Below are 14,949 nucleotides of genomic sequence, written 5' to 3'. Positions count from 1 at the left end.
ATGAGCTCACCTTAGGACACCTGCATTATTCTTTGACATTTGTACTGCCCCAGTCAAATCCCCACTTGACAATGTCCCTGGAGTCGTGCCCAGACACACAGGTGTTTGGAGCCAGAAGCGAGAGGCCCGGTGGGGCTCACTAGCCCCCCTCACCAGATAAATGAAAAAACAATAAGAGTAGTGGTATTTCAATGAAGACTGAGGCCACCCACTCCATGTTCCAAGGAGGTATGGGCTTCCATGAAATTGATTACATGTATAGATCTGTAATTGTGGGACTGCATACATATCTGCTGACCTCAAGAGACCCAAATATAGTTAAAGTTTTGAAACATGAGGAGAATAAATCTAATATGACTTTCCTTCTTAGTCTATCAGAAGCATATCAGCATCAAGCGGAAATGGAAGTCAAAGCAGAAGTAGATAAAAATCAGCAGAAACTGAATGTGTCAAAAAAAAAAAAAAAAAAAACAAAGGAAAGAATATAAGGTGAAGGATCAGATGAGAAGGAAAGAAATGTGGAGAATCCATAAATATAGTTGTAAGTATAGAAAACTCCTGTTAGAACCTTATGTTGATCAGGATCGAATGCAGGAATGGTTAAGGACAGGCAAATTCAAACGAAAAGATGAAAGGTTAATATTGACGGCCCAAGATAGTGGGCTACATACACATTGGTTTACAAAGTCCATTGAACATGTGGAAGAAACAGACAAATGTAGGTTTTGTAAAACAGAATTGGAAACAGTCAAGCACCTTGTTGCTGGTTGTGATACACTAATGGCAGAGAGACTGTATACTGAAAGCCATAATAATGTGGCAAGACTGTTGCACTAGGGATTGTGCAAACATTATGATATTGAAGTAGCTGAAAAACACTGGAAACATGAGCCAAAAAGCATCATAGAAAATGATGAAGTCTACATCACATGGGATCACCCATTACCAAGAGTTCAAATAGTAGATACTAGAAAACTGGATATAGTGGTCCATGAAAAGAAGACAAAAGTAGTCTCATCACTGATCATTGAAATCGATATACCCGGTGACTACAGTGTCTTGCATACAGAGAGACACAAACTCATAAAATATCAAGATTTATAGGCAGAAACAAGAGCAATGTGTAAGAAAAATAGCCACACAGTTCCAATAGCAGTAGAAGGAATGGTCTTATAAAAAAGAATCTGCAATCATTTTAGATATGTTACCAATACGTGTAACTCCACACGATTTGCACTAGGAGTCATTTTATTTTATTTATTTATTGTCATTTGTTAACTGGGTAGGTCCAACTGAGCCAAAGGCCCTTTTCAGTGGAGACGCAAGGAGAAAAGCTCCAATTGCTTACACAAGACAGTAGGTGCTTGGCAAGGGCAGGACCAAGTGTTAAGAAGATAGTGTGTGAGTTCTTGATTGAATTGAAGCTAGTGAGGGATGCTTTTTATTTTCAGTGGAAGAGAATTCCAGGTGTGAGCTACAGAGTACTTAAACAGGAATTTGCCAATAATTTTGACGGCTTATAGATGTCAAGAAGGTGTTTGTCAAATGTGCAAAGTTGACGGCAAGGGTTATAGCGGGACACAATGTTAGAGATGGTGGGACAGGATGCGGGATTATACAGACGAGTGTGTGATGTGCAGTTGAGAAAGAGGCATTTTTTTAGGGAATCTAGGCCATTGTAATGATTTAAGGGCAAAGCAGTGGTGGGATTTGCTAGGTAGATTAGAGGTGAATCTATCAACTTTATTGCAGTGGTGGCTGGTGACTTCAAATCAAAGGGGGGCTGCAGGAGACAGCTGAATGGGTGGGGTCAAGGGGAATGGGGTGCAGCCAACTAGAAAGGGGAGGACCTATACTCAAAACCACAAAAACTAACTAAATACACTGCCCTGGGTGCCAAACCGTCATTATGAGAGTCCAATCAAGACAAAATGAAGTGTAGAAGAATAAACATATTTCAATTTATTGGCTGCATGACAGCTTACTTAATATCTAGATGGAAACAAAAAGGTTGTGAGGCATGAAAAAATAAATTACTTTTTAAATACATTAATGGAATGCCAGTCAAAATCAAGTATAAGAAAAACAAGCAGCACTCAACTCAAACCACTTCTTGCACTGCAGTTCTAATTATAATTTATATTCAGCTTTATTAAAGTACCAAGTAACATGCTGAAAGTAGAAATCTCTGATGCCCCCACTTGTAAAAATGTTTCTTATACAAAAAAAGACCTGCTGCCTGACAACTATCTACTTGTTTCATGGGGAAAACATGATCAAAGTAAAAAATGAAAAGCAAACAAGAAATAAGTTCAAGATACATTGCTTAAAAGGATTACTGTACAGGTTATGGACCACACGATTGGCATTCTGTTTAGTTTATGGCTAAAGCCTGCAGAGATGACTGGAAGTCTTCAAGTGTAATGAGCTTCTTAAAATAATGTAATCCTGTCCTTTATTACAAATACTGTCATATGCATTTCAATACCCAAGGCTTATACATTATCTAGTTAAGTATTCCCTACATGGCAACAGAAAGGCTTTCAATGTTGGCAATTCTTTAACAGTATGTTTATTAAAGCTTACTTGCATCTTACGATCTCAGCCAAGCTTACCTGATGGTCATTAAAGTATTGCTACTTAAACATAGAGCAACAGGCACTTTGAGTAATAAGCATAAATCAACAGTACAAAAAATATGACAGAAACCGGACCATTCTGCAAAAATCAAGGACAGATGAAAAGCCACTCTAGTACTTGTGTCTACCTTGGATGGGGGGGATACTCTGCACATTTACACTGCATAACTACTCCTTGCCTTGTTTCGACACATCCAGAGTCACTACATGGGGGAGTGGGGTGCAACAAGTATGTCACAATTTGAAATGTCTCTGGCTGACTGTGATGGCCCTGATGCATTTGTCATACCTCCCAACCTCAGAGCAAGAAATCTGGACAAAGCCATACAAAGAGTGGGACAAAGACCTAAAAATAAGGACAATTTTTAAAATATTGCTCTTATAAACTTAGAAAGATAATAGAATAGGTCTTGCATTAGTATGAATTTTCTGAATGGTATGAAATCTGAAACTCAAATGTCTGTCATTATTTTCTAACTACAGTCTTTAATGATTTGTGACTAATTTGCCAAAAAAACACAATTTTATGAAAAATGTACCAAAAATGTGATGTAAAAATATAAAATAGCCACACAGTACAGCTGGGAACCTGTCAAAGAAGGGACACTTTAATATTTGTACTGCTAACTTGAGCAGCTGACAAAATAAAAGAATCTACATACATTTCTGAAATAAAAGTAATCTATAACTCTGATTATTACAGATATTTCTTAATTGTAAACCCTCCATGTTTTCTTCCAAAATTACTATTTTGCGGAGGGATTATTAGGGGAAGAGCAACATTTTGAGCCAAAATCAGGGACAATTGAAAGGTTTGGCTATGCCTAATTCTATAAAGCAATTTATTTGCATGTACCTCTCAACCTATTAATCCAATAAATCTGGACACGGCCAAATACATTGCTGGAACATATAAACAGTACTAAAAATTGCTCTTGTATAAACCGAGACAGTTGATAGAACAACAGGTCTTACTTTAGCATGCATTTTTCTGAAGGTTATGAAGTCTAAAACTCAGTGTGTCATTATTTAGTGACAATTCCTAAATGATTTGTCAGAAAACCACAAATTCTATGAAGAACAAACCAAAAATAAGAAGCAAAAATCTATTCATTCTTTGAAAATCTGGACAGTTGGGAGGTATAGTTCAGCTGGGGCTGTCTTTAAGTTTGCCGACCCTCCCCCTCACAAAATCATGGTCGAATGGAGCCTCACCCTGCAGCCATTCCAATGATCCATTACTTGGCTATTTCACTCCATTTACCATAAACACTAATGTGCATACTGATTTACTTCTATGATGATTTGGACTTCATTTGAAAGTTTTATTTTGCATTTTACAGCACAAACACTAAGACATCTGCTAAACAAACTTAGCATTAAAACTTCTCTGCCCTTGAAACTCACATTAATTGAAACAGCATTGAAACCCACATTCAAAGAAAATACATTTTACCAGTGGCAGATAAAGATTAATTCCGGGCTGTTTTCAAATCATAGGCTCCTTGCATATGAAACATACATGTGCTCTTTGATACACCTTCCTATTGTTTTTAACATTTCACCAGTAAACAATGAAATAAAACGCATGCACCAATAATGACAAAACTGCCCAATTCAGAACATCTTTCCAGTAAACAATGAAACAAAATGCATGCACCATAATGACAAAACTGCCCAGTTCAGAACATTTCCATCATAAAAGTCTACTCAAACTTCTACAGTCCACCATTATCAGTAAATATGCACAATTCCACAGTCCACCATTATCAGTAAATATGCACAATTCTATAGTCCACCATTATCAGTAAATATGCATAATCTCTGAAGAATTAAAAAATCATCTAAATAATTCCACATTAAATAAATCTGTAACTAATGAAGAGGTTGCTGCTAGCAAACACCTTTATATTTCATAGTTTCATCAAAAAATAAAGTATCTGATGCCCCTGAGGAATAAATTGCCTATATCACATTAAAAATGATGAGCTGGTAATATTGCAATAGGAAATGGATGGCAACCTGATAACAGGCCCATACTTAGTATCTTAACTTTTTTCAGTACGGCAGCATTCACCCCTTGTGGGAGTAGAACCAACAACCTTCTGCATCAAAAGCAAGCACACAACCTGTTGTGCTATTAACAATGCAAGCTGACTTAGCATAAGCAGCACTAAACTTCTCTTCCCCTGCAGCTCTAGGCTCCTTGTAAAATCTACTCAATACTCAACTGCATCTTAACTTCACAGCACAAGAAATCTGGAAAAAGCCAAATTTATTGGGGGGGGGGGTGGTCAAAAGGCCAAAAACCAGGGACACATTAAGCATTGCTTGTATAATCTTGGAAAGTTGCAAGAATAAAATGCTGTTTTACCACCATACATTTTACTGCCAAGGTCCCTGTGCAAAAGAGTCAGAGCAACATACCACTATGCCAAATCAGCTGCTTTGTGAAAGAAAAATGCTGTGTTACCACCATACATTTTACTACCAATGTCCCTGTGCAAAACAGTCAGAGCAACGTACCACTATGCCAAATCACCTGCTTTGTGAAAGAAAAATGCTGTGTTACCACCATACATTTTACTGCCAAGGTCCCTGTGCAAAACAGTCAGAGCAACATACCACTATGCCAAATCAGCTGCTTTGTGAAAGAGAGGAAGACTGAAACTTAAATGGTTATCATTTACTGAATTCAGTTCTCACCATAGCTGTCAACCTCTTAGCATAAAACACCTGGACAAATCAAGTGATGAGGGAATACAGCCCTCAAACATATTCAGTGAATTCAGTTATTGCCATAGCTGTCAACCTTAGCACAAAAAACCTGGACAAAACCAATAATGGGGTAATGCAGTCCCAAAAATAAGGACTAATTTCAAATATTCATCTTATAAACTTAGAAAATTGCTAGAATAAAAGGTTGTGTTACTATGTATTTTCTGAAGAATATGAAGTCTGAAATTCAAATGCCTGTCAATTTTACTTCTGACGGAACAAAAACAATTTTCAGCAGAGGCCCAGGGAGAAATACTGCAGACACATGTCTTTGTAAAATGGCAGGACACCAGAGCAAATCCACACAAACACAGGGATGAGATGCAGACTCCACACAGAAGGCACCCCAGCCAAGAATCAAACCAGAAAAACCTATAGCTGTAAGACAACAATGCTACCACTGCACCATCAAATATGTACAGAATTAAACATTCAGAAACCTGAAGTCTATAATTCAAATGCCTGTCAATTTTATTTAACATTTGTTAATCAGGATAATCTAACTTGGAACAAAAAAAACAATTTTCAGCAGAGGCCCAGGAAGAAATAATGCAGACATGTCTTTGTAACATGGGAGGACACAAAAGCAAACCCACACAAACACAGGGAGAAGATGCAGACCCCACACAGAAGGCACCCCAGCCAAGAATCAAACCTGAGAACCTGCAGTTGTGATGCAACAATGCTACCACTGCACCATCCAATATCAAGCATTGCAGCATTTAGAAACCACAGATATTATGAGGAACAGATCAGATCAAATATGAGGCAAGAATCTGCAGTTTTTTTTACAAATGGTGGTGGGTAGGGAATTCAGGTCCTTAACACCTGCATACAAGGTACAGGGTTCAAGCCTGAGTATCTCTATCCACCACCATTTGTTCTCTCTAGCCACCAGTATTTAGTAACTGGGGCATTACACACACATGCACACACCCACCCCTTTGTTCTGCAGTATAAAGCCTTCGCCTACCAGACCAAACTCCAGCAACTAAATGAACACTTACCCGGTAATCCAAATCCAGCGAACGAAGAAATCCAAACACCTACCTGAAGCCTTCCTTTGTCCAGCAGTAATCCACGAAGCCCACGCACTGACAATCCTGCGAGAGCAGCTCAGTCCCCCTCATTGGTTCTGACTGCGGCTGAAGCGGTCCAGAGCTCCTCTGTTCTGTGCGGTTGTCACCACACAGATTCCTGGTATCTCACAGCAGTGATTGCTGGGTACCTCTTTCTCCATATCCGGACTGCTGATAAAGGCAGTCTGAGTTGTCCACGCATGTGCAGGACTCCTGAATTGTTTTTCTTTTGTTTTACAGATTGTTTTTTGTTTTTTCTAGGTGGGAGAGCTGCAGTCCGGCAGTCCGATAGGACGACCCGCCATTGCTTTATTGCATGTAACAAATCAAAAGGTGCAAGGAAGAGCTCAAGATGCAGGATAAAGTCAACCTTTTATTATAATAAACGCTACAGCTTTTCACATGTTTTCGTCTCCAAACAGACTTCATCAGAAATACAAACCACATTTCCTCAACTGTCTTAAATAATCCAATTAATTACAAACCCACCAATCAAGGTCCAAGCTTCAAAAATATTAATACATAACATAAAACATTTAAAATATCACCACAATTACTTTTGAATACTGAATTACATATAATGCATTAATAAGCATAATTAATATTACTCATACCAATATACATGCATTTAAAAATTGTATAAAAAACTTGAAACTAGACTTGAAACTAATACCAAAACCCTGGAAAACGAAGGGCAAAGGGACACTTACAAGAACTCTTTGGCTAAATTGTCTGAACTTTTATCTAAATTTAAAGCATTACAGATTGACAATGATTATTTAAATGAATGTGTAAAAAAGAGATTGTTCTTAAAGGTTTCAGGGTTTCAAAATACCCTAACAACACTGTGAAAGGTACTGACTGTTACAATGACTTACTTGAGATTTTCAACAAGTGTGGGCTGGACATTGTGAGGGTCACTATTAAACAAAATTAAATTACTATTGGTGAATTGTGTGCTGAAATTGAAGTGTTGAATAATAACATCACTTCAGATTTAATGTTTACACTGGATGCTGAAAAGAAAAAATATTTTGCTGTTTTTAACACTGTGGAAGAGAAATGTGAGGTTAATATTAGCAGAAAAATGAAGACATTAGAGAGGGACTTGGAATATAAAAACAAAACCTGCTACCCAGACCCTAGAAGGAATGTAGGGGTGGGTTATGTCAGGAGTGGAAACGATAACAGTGGGTGGAACAATATGCAATCTGATGTTAATAGGGATAGTTTTGATGAAATGGATGTTTCCCTTAATGACTCTTTACACTTTTCCCTGCTTTGCAGGTCCGAGAGGATTATGAATCAAGAACCCCCTCAATATTATCAGAATTATGGGGTATGAGCGAAGCGGAGTATGGGACGACGGGGGACAGAAGGAGGTTTTAGGGACTTGTGATATTTTTGTTACAAACTGTGGTTCACAGAGAGAAGGTATTATTTCAGAAGGTTTTAAACACAGTTATGAAAATTTTAATATTTTTAACTATTCAGACTTTGAATTAACAGCTGTGGTTTTTAAACTTTTATCTAAGGGGTTTAAATTTGTGCCCCATGTTAAGAGTGATATTTCTAAATACATTCTTGATTTAAAATTATTTATAAGAAAAATGAACTTGGAAATTATGTTTCATGATCAAAAGACAAGTGCTAGAACACAAAATCTTAAAAGGAAAAGTCTTTTCAACCCTCCCATACATCCCCAACTTAGGAATTTTGAGTCTAAGGTTGAGAAGGAAATAAGACATTTTTACAATGATGTAAGGCATAGGGTATTTAACTTGAATATAGATGAATGGGGTATACTTAACAAGTTAAAATGTCATTGGAGTATATGAGTTATGAAGCCAGATAAGGGAGGGGTGCTGTTATTATGAGTTCCCTTATGTTGTTGTGTCTTTCGGCTTTTCCCGGTTAGGGGTCGTCACAGCGGAACTCCGGTCCGCTAATGATTGGCAGTAGATTTTTACATGCCGAGTTGCCAGCTCTGATACACAGCCTTCAACGAAGGTATGCCTATTCATGCATGTCTCCACACAGAAGATGCTCTAGCTGAGAAGCGAACAGGACAATGTCATACTGTGAGGTGACTATGCTACCGCAGCACCACCAACGCAGTACTTATGTATGAAGGGAAAATGTCTAACCTTTTAGGCGACATAGATACCTACACTAGGGTTTCAAAAAATGAAATTAACATCACCTACATGAATATTGATATGGTTTTGTATGATCTGTTGATGGAAGGCCACATCACTGGGGACACATATAGTTTCCTTAGTAATGATAGACCTGTTATTCCCTCCATATTTGGGATTCCGAAGGTGCACAAGGACATGAGTGATCCATCTTTGAGACCCATAGTGTCAGCGGAAGGGTGTAAAATAGCACCTCTGGCAAAATATCTTGATGTTAAGCTTAAGTCTATTTGGTGTTCTAGAAGTCAGATATTGAAAGATTCTTGGGAATTTCTTAAAAATATAGATGTCGATTGTAATTTTGGAAATATTATTTTTGTGACCATAGATATCAAGGATCTTTTTTTCTGTTATTCCCCACTTAATGGGACTTAATTGGTTGGAGGCAATTTAAACTGAAGATTTTAATATTTCTTCAGATGATTTACATGTTATTACAACTCTGACGGAATCCGTTCTCAAAAATAATTTTGTATACTTTGATGGTGAATTTTTTTTGCCAAATTAAGGGTATGGCAATAGGTGCACACTGTGCTCCACCTATGCTAACATCGTTTTGGCATGGTGGGAGAAAAGGTACATACTTCAGTCTGATTATAGGGACTGTTGGGTGAAATATGTTAGTTTCTTGGATGATATTTGTATTTTTTGGGTGGATACGGAATCTAGGCTATATGAGTTTTTGAATTATATTGAGTCTACTACTGACTTTCTTGAATTCACCCATACCATGTCCAGGGATACCTTACATTTTTTAGATGTGACACTATAAAAAATTGAGAATGGAGGTATTAAATCGAAAGTGTACCGTAAAAACACACATTCTAATTCTTATCTGCACTATACCAGTGCACACCCCTTCTTTCAAAAAAAGAGTATAGTGAAAGGACAATTTACACGGGCAACTAGAATGACCTCATAGGACTCAGATTTTGATGTTGAGTGTGATTTTCTCCAGTTCTACTTTCAGAAGAGGGGTTATCCAGGAGAGCTGATTCAAAATATTAAAGCTGAAGTTCTTGCTTGCAGGGAAGGAGAATTTTGTCCTATTGTAGGTGAAAATTGTAAAGCAGAGACTGAGGATAATAGGAATGTGGGGATTAATGTGGATATGACCAGAACATTTATTACTTAGTTTAATATTGACAATACAGGCTTGAATAATATTTTGAAAGTGGAATGGGAAAGTTTCCTGGAATTTACAGATCTCCCCTTTTTAGAGACAGGACCTTTAAAATGTATGTACAAAAAGGGTAGAAATCTCAAAAGCATTCTGGAGTCCCATAAGGGTGATAGGGGTTGTCCTAGTAGAAAAGGAAAAGGTACATTTAAGTGTGGAAGTTGTCAACAATGTGAATTTATTTCTAACAAAGATAGTATTAACTTAGTCAGTAGGGGTAAGATGTTGGTGGCAAGTGAATATTATAATTGTAATAGTAAAAGGGTGGTATACCTTGCAAAATGTAACCAATGTGATTCATTCTATATTGGGAAAATGGAGCGAAGGTTGAGAAGGCGCATATATGAACATATGTATGACATAAGGACAACAAATGTGAAAATGCACTTTTTAAACACACCAACACATGTTGTCATGCTAGGTTCTACTTTTTTGTCGTTGAAAGTATCCCTATGGGTATTAGGGGGGGACCCTGGGAAACCCGCCTTGAATACCATGAATTGTTTTGGCAGGTTACCCTGGATGCTAGTAGATATCCTGGCTTGAATGAACATTTATCTATAGTGCCCTTATTAAAACTTAGAGCAGCAAAACTGTAATGGTATTAGACTAGTTTAATATAATTTGTAGTTTACTGTGGGTTTTGGTATTTTATATTGACCAGTAGATGGTGGTATTGCCTTAGATAAATACATATATAAGCTATGGGATGGTTAGGTTTAGATGGTTTATTTTATACAATACAATTTTTATATAAGTTTTTTTATACAATTTTTAAATGTATTTATATTGGTATGAGTAATATTAATTATGTGTATTAATGCGTGGTGGTGCTGCGGTAGCGCTGTCACCTCACAGTAAGACGCTGAGCGGTTCGACTTCAGCTAGAGCATCTTCTGCATAGAGACATGCGTGAATGGGTGTATCTTCATTGAAGGTTGTGCGTTAGGGCTGGCAACTCAGCACGTACAAATCAACTGCCAATCATTAGCAGACCGGAGTTCCGCTGTGGCGACCCCTAACCGGGAAAAGCCGAAAGATACACAAACAATGCATTATATGTAATTCAGTATTCAGAAGTAATTGTGGTGATATTTTAAATGTTTTATGTTATGTATTAATATTTATGAAGCTTGAACCTTGATTGGTGGGTTTGTAATTAATTGGATTATTTAAGACAGTTGAGGAAATGTGGTTTGTATTTCTGATGAAGTCTGTTTGGAGATGAAAATGTATGAAAAGCTGTAGCATTTATTATAATAAAAGGATGACTTTGTCTTGCATCTTGAGCTCTTCCTTGCACCTTTTGATTTGTTACTGGTTTTGAGTTGGCGGAAGGTATTTCTCCCATTTTTTTCCTGTTACTTTATTGCATGTTTGCTCTAGTCTGGAGAGAAGGGAAGACTGAAAGTTGGTGAAAACTGGAGCAGCATACAGAAGACAGGGTAATAAGCGAAACAGGGCTAAGGAGGGTTTGGAGGAAGAAGGGAGTAGTTTGTGATCCCAGTAAAGGAGACCAAGTTTCTGGTATTTTTTTTTATGGGATGATAGATGTGTATGTCAAATTTTAATTCATCGTCAATTATAATCCCAAGTAATTTTGTATAGGGTTCAGGTGTGACGGTTGTATTGCTATGGGAGGTAATTGAGAAAGTGGATTTGTGAGGTGCCAGTGCTTTGGGAAGAAAAAGTAGAAGTTTTGTCTTTTTTGGGTTAAGTATCATTTGATTGTCAGTGAGCCAGGTTTCAATGGGCTGGGCACATTGCGAATGCTGTGAATAACACTTCTGGCTAACATCAAAGATTGAAACAATGCTAATTTCATAAACTTTAATCATATTTTGTCTGAGGAATGGGGTTCATTCCCATCATGTTATTAGAAACCCAACAGATTTGGAGAAATTAAAACTGGGAATTAACTCATATGTCATTAGATGGGTAGCCAACTGGCTCACCAACAGAACTCATACAGCAAAGTTAGAGATTCCACCTCTACCAGCAGACCAGTTACCATTGGTGTACCACAAGAGTCTGTGCTGGGCCCCTTACTGTTTGGAATCTATTTCTCAGACGTCCAGGTTAAAATAGATCGCCTGTGGTTTACCAGGTTCGCTGATGACTGCAAACTGGTTGCAATCACTGAGTCCCCCAACTATTCCAACTACTTTGATATACTACAAAAAGGGCTTACACAAACACATGATTGGTGCCAAAGCCAAGGACATAAACTAAATACAAAAAATGTATTATCCCTTTCACCAAAGGGAAAATCCCTGCAAATTACAATATTAATAATACACCCCTTAGCTGAAACCAGTGGTGAGATATTTTGGAGCACAGGTTGACAGCAGCCTTAACTTTGCTCACCATGTGTCCACAGTGGAAGGGAAGGTCTTCTATGTTGCACATCTCATAAGTAAGGGTATCACATCCAGAGCTAAGGATGTTATAACTCTCATGTGCTCATCCTCATCAGTGCCTAATATAGTACAATGCTCCCTTCTGTATGTACCTCACCAGACACCTGCAGCAGTTGGGAAGACCTCAGAGGTTTCTCACCAAGAAAATTCAGGGCCTTCAACATATGACCTCCTCTATGGACAGACTGAAGACCCTGTCACTGTACTCTGTATCTTGTAGGCTGCTCAGGGATGACTTGTGCCTGTCCTATAGAGCAGTCTTGGACCCTGCCCTAATGGAAATGCTGCACATCCGCAAGTCACATGGGACAGGATTCACTCAATCTTAGAGATCTTAATCTAGCCTGTGACATTAACAGAACATGCTTGAGAGGTGGATATGTCTTCCAGAGATTGCCACTCCTCTAGAACAAACTCCCAATTCACATAAAACAGAGCTCCTCAATAACCCTATTTAAGCGTAAGCTAGACATCTGGATGGGAGACTGTAAATTTACTCTGGGGGTGTCATCCATGCCCCTCTTAGATAAGGGCAGTAGGTGCTGATCATAACTTGTGCTGCAAATATAGACCATACAACTTGGTCAATAAAGGAACAAGGGTATAACATGGCTAGGCTTATAAAGGCCCTAGGACCAATAGCCTATTAATCTCCTATGTACCTATGATCATAAGATGATCTCTGTGTGGCTCCAGGCCAGTGTCTGATCATGCCCTGGTGGGAAGACTGCATATGCAATACTCTGATATAGCCATTAACATCAGCATTGTCTGTTGAACATATGGTAATAACAGTGTCCTACATCCTGCTGTAAAATGCTCTCTGTAATGTGAAGTAATAGCTCTCACATACAGACACACACACACACACACCCACACACACACACACACACACACACACACACACACACACACACACACACACTCACATTGTTGACTGCAGTGAGAACATAACCCCTCCCTATCTAATTGCACAGACTATAGAACACAGTTCTCTACACAAGTGCCATGGGACAAGTCTGACTATTACATGGTTGTGAGTCAACTTATAGTGGATGACATCAGGAATGCATGTTGGAGGGAAGAAGGTGGGAGGCCTGCCTAAAATGGATGTGTAGGCAGGTGCAAGTATCAAAATACTGGCAAGCCATGTCATTGGAGAAGTAAGTGTAGGACAGCAAATCTACTCTGCTGAGTAGACACACACACACACACACACACACACACACACACACACACACACACACACACACACACACACACACACACATGCACACACACCAAGTTGATGGCAGTGAGAGCAAAACCCCTACATAAGTGCACAGACTACAGAACACAGTACTTTACACAAGTGCTATGGCACAAGTCTGACTTTTACATCACTCCAAGTCAAATTATATGGATGACATCAGCAGTGGATGTTGGAGAGATGGTGGAGAGCCTGCCTAAAATGGATCTGTAGGCAGGTGCAAGTATCAAAATCCTGTCAATTTATGGGATTGGGGCAGTAGCTGCAGAATACACACTTGATCTTCTGGGTAGACACACATACACATACACAGTAGACTGCAGTTTGGACAGAACCCCTACCTATCTAAGTATACAGACTACAGAACTCAGTACTTTATGCAAGCACCATGGCACAAGTATGATTTTTGCATGTCTGTAAGTGAACGTATAGTAGATGACATCAGAAGGCCATGTGAGGGACAACAGGTTGGGAGGCCTGCATAGGCACATAGATTCATAGGTTCACATGAGACAAGTAGCCTAACAGCAATAGGGTGTAAAGAAGCCTAGCTGTGTGAAAACACAAGTACCCTTATTGAGCATAGATGTATGTTTGAGTTTAGCAGAGCAAAGTTGTCAGCATCACTGACTGGCCTGTGCATGAAGGTGCACACAACATTATATATTACGCCTTGTAGTGTGATTGATATATGTGTGTAAAAAAATACTGAGACCCCAGGGTTGTACTGCTTAGGGGGGACAACACATGTACGTATTGTGAATATATAACTTATACTTAGAATGTGCCCTCAGTTTGCAGTGTTTCCACATGTACTTTTATGTCATACAGAGGAAATAGACAATAAACATCAATAAGAAAGCAGGATATATACAATTCCATAGCGCAGTGAGAAGTGGATTTGTGCAATAGTTAAAGTGTACACACATGCAAGTTATACTTTTTTGCACATAGGCAAGCAATGCACAAATGCGAGCCACATTGCTAACATCTGCCAAGCAGAATGGCAAGCAATTGCATATGTAGGCAGCTGTGTATGTGATTTTTTCAAAAGTTAAAGCCATGCTGGTCCTAATAGCAGGAATACATTTACAGGACTATAGTACACAGCATATCTGCAGTCATACATTGATTATAAATGTGATAATACAAAGATTAAAAGATTACTCTATTATAAAAATAATACTATATAGAATATGCTGTATTCAAACCCAGAACCATGTGCATAGCAGTCCTACACTTACACCTGTTGCCAGCCGAATGTTGAGAAAACAGTTATCTATGTTGAACTCCATTGCTATAAACTGCAGTGTCACAGCAGTAAAGCAAAGGTTGCACACTCTGTATTAGAACCCAGTACCATCTGTACTCCAGGCTGGGTTTTCATGATGGCCAAGGGCATTAAT

This window comes from Protopterus annectens, chromosome 11.part0, assembly GCF_019279795.1.
Source record: "Protopterus annectens isolate FY-2018-M chromosome 11.part0, PAN1.0, whole genome shotgun sequence".
Taxonomy (NCBI): Eukaryota; Metazoa; Chordata; order Ceratodontiformes; family Protopteridae; genus Protopterus; species Protopterus annectens.
Note: the sequence above shows the minus strand (reverse complement) of the source record.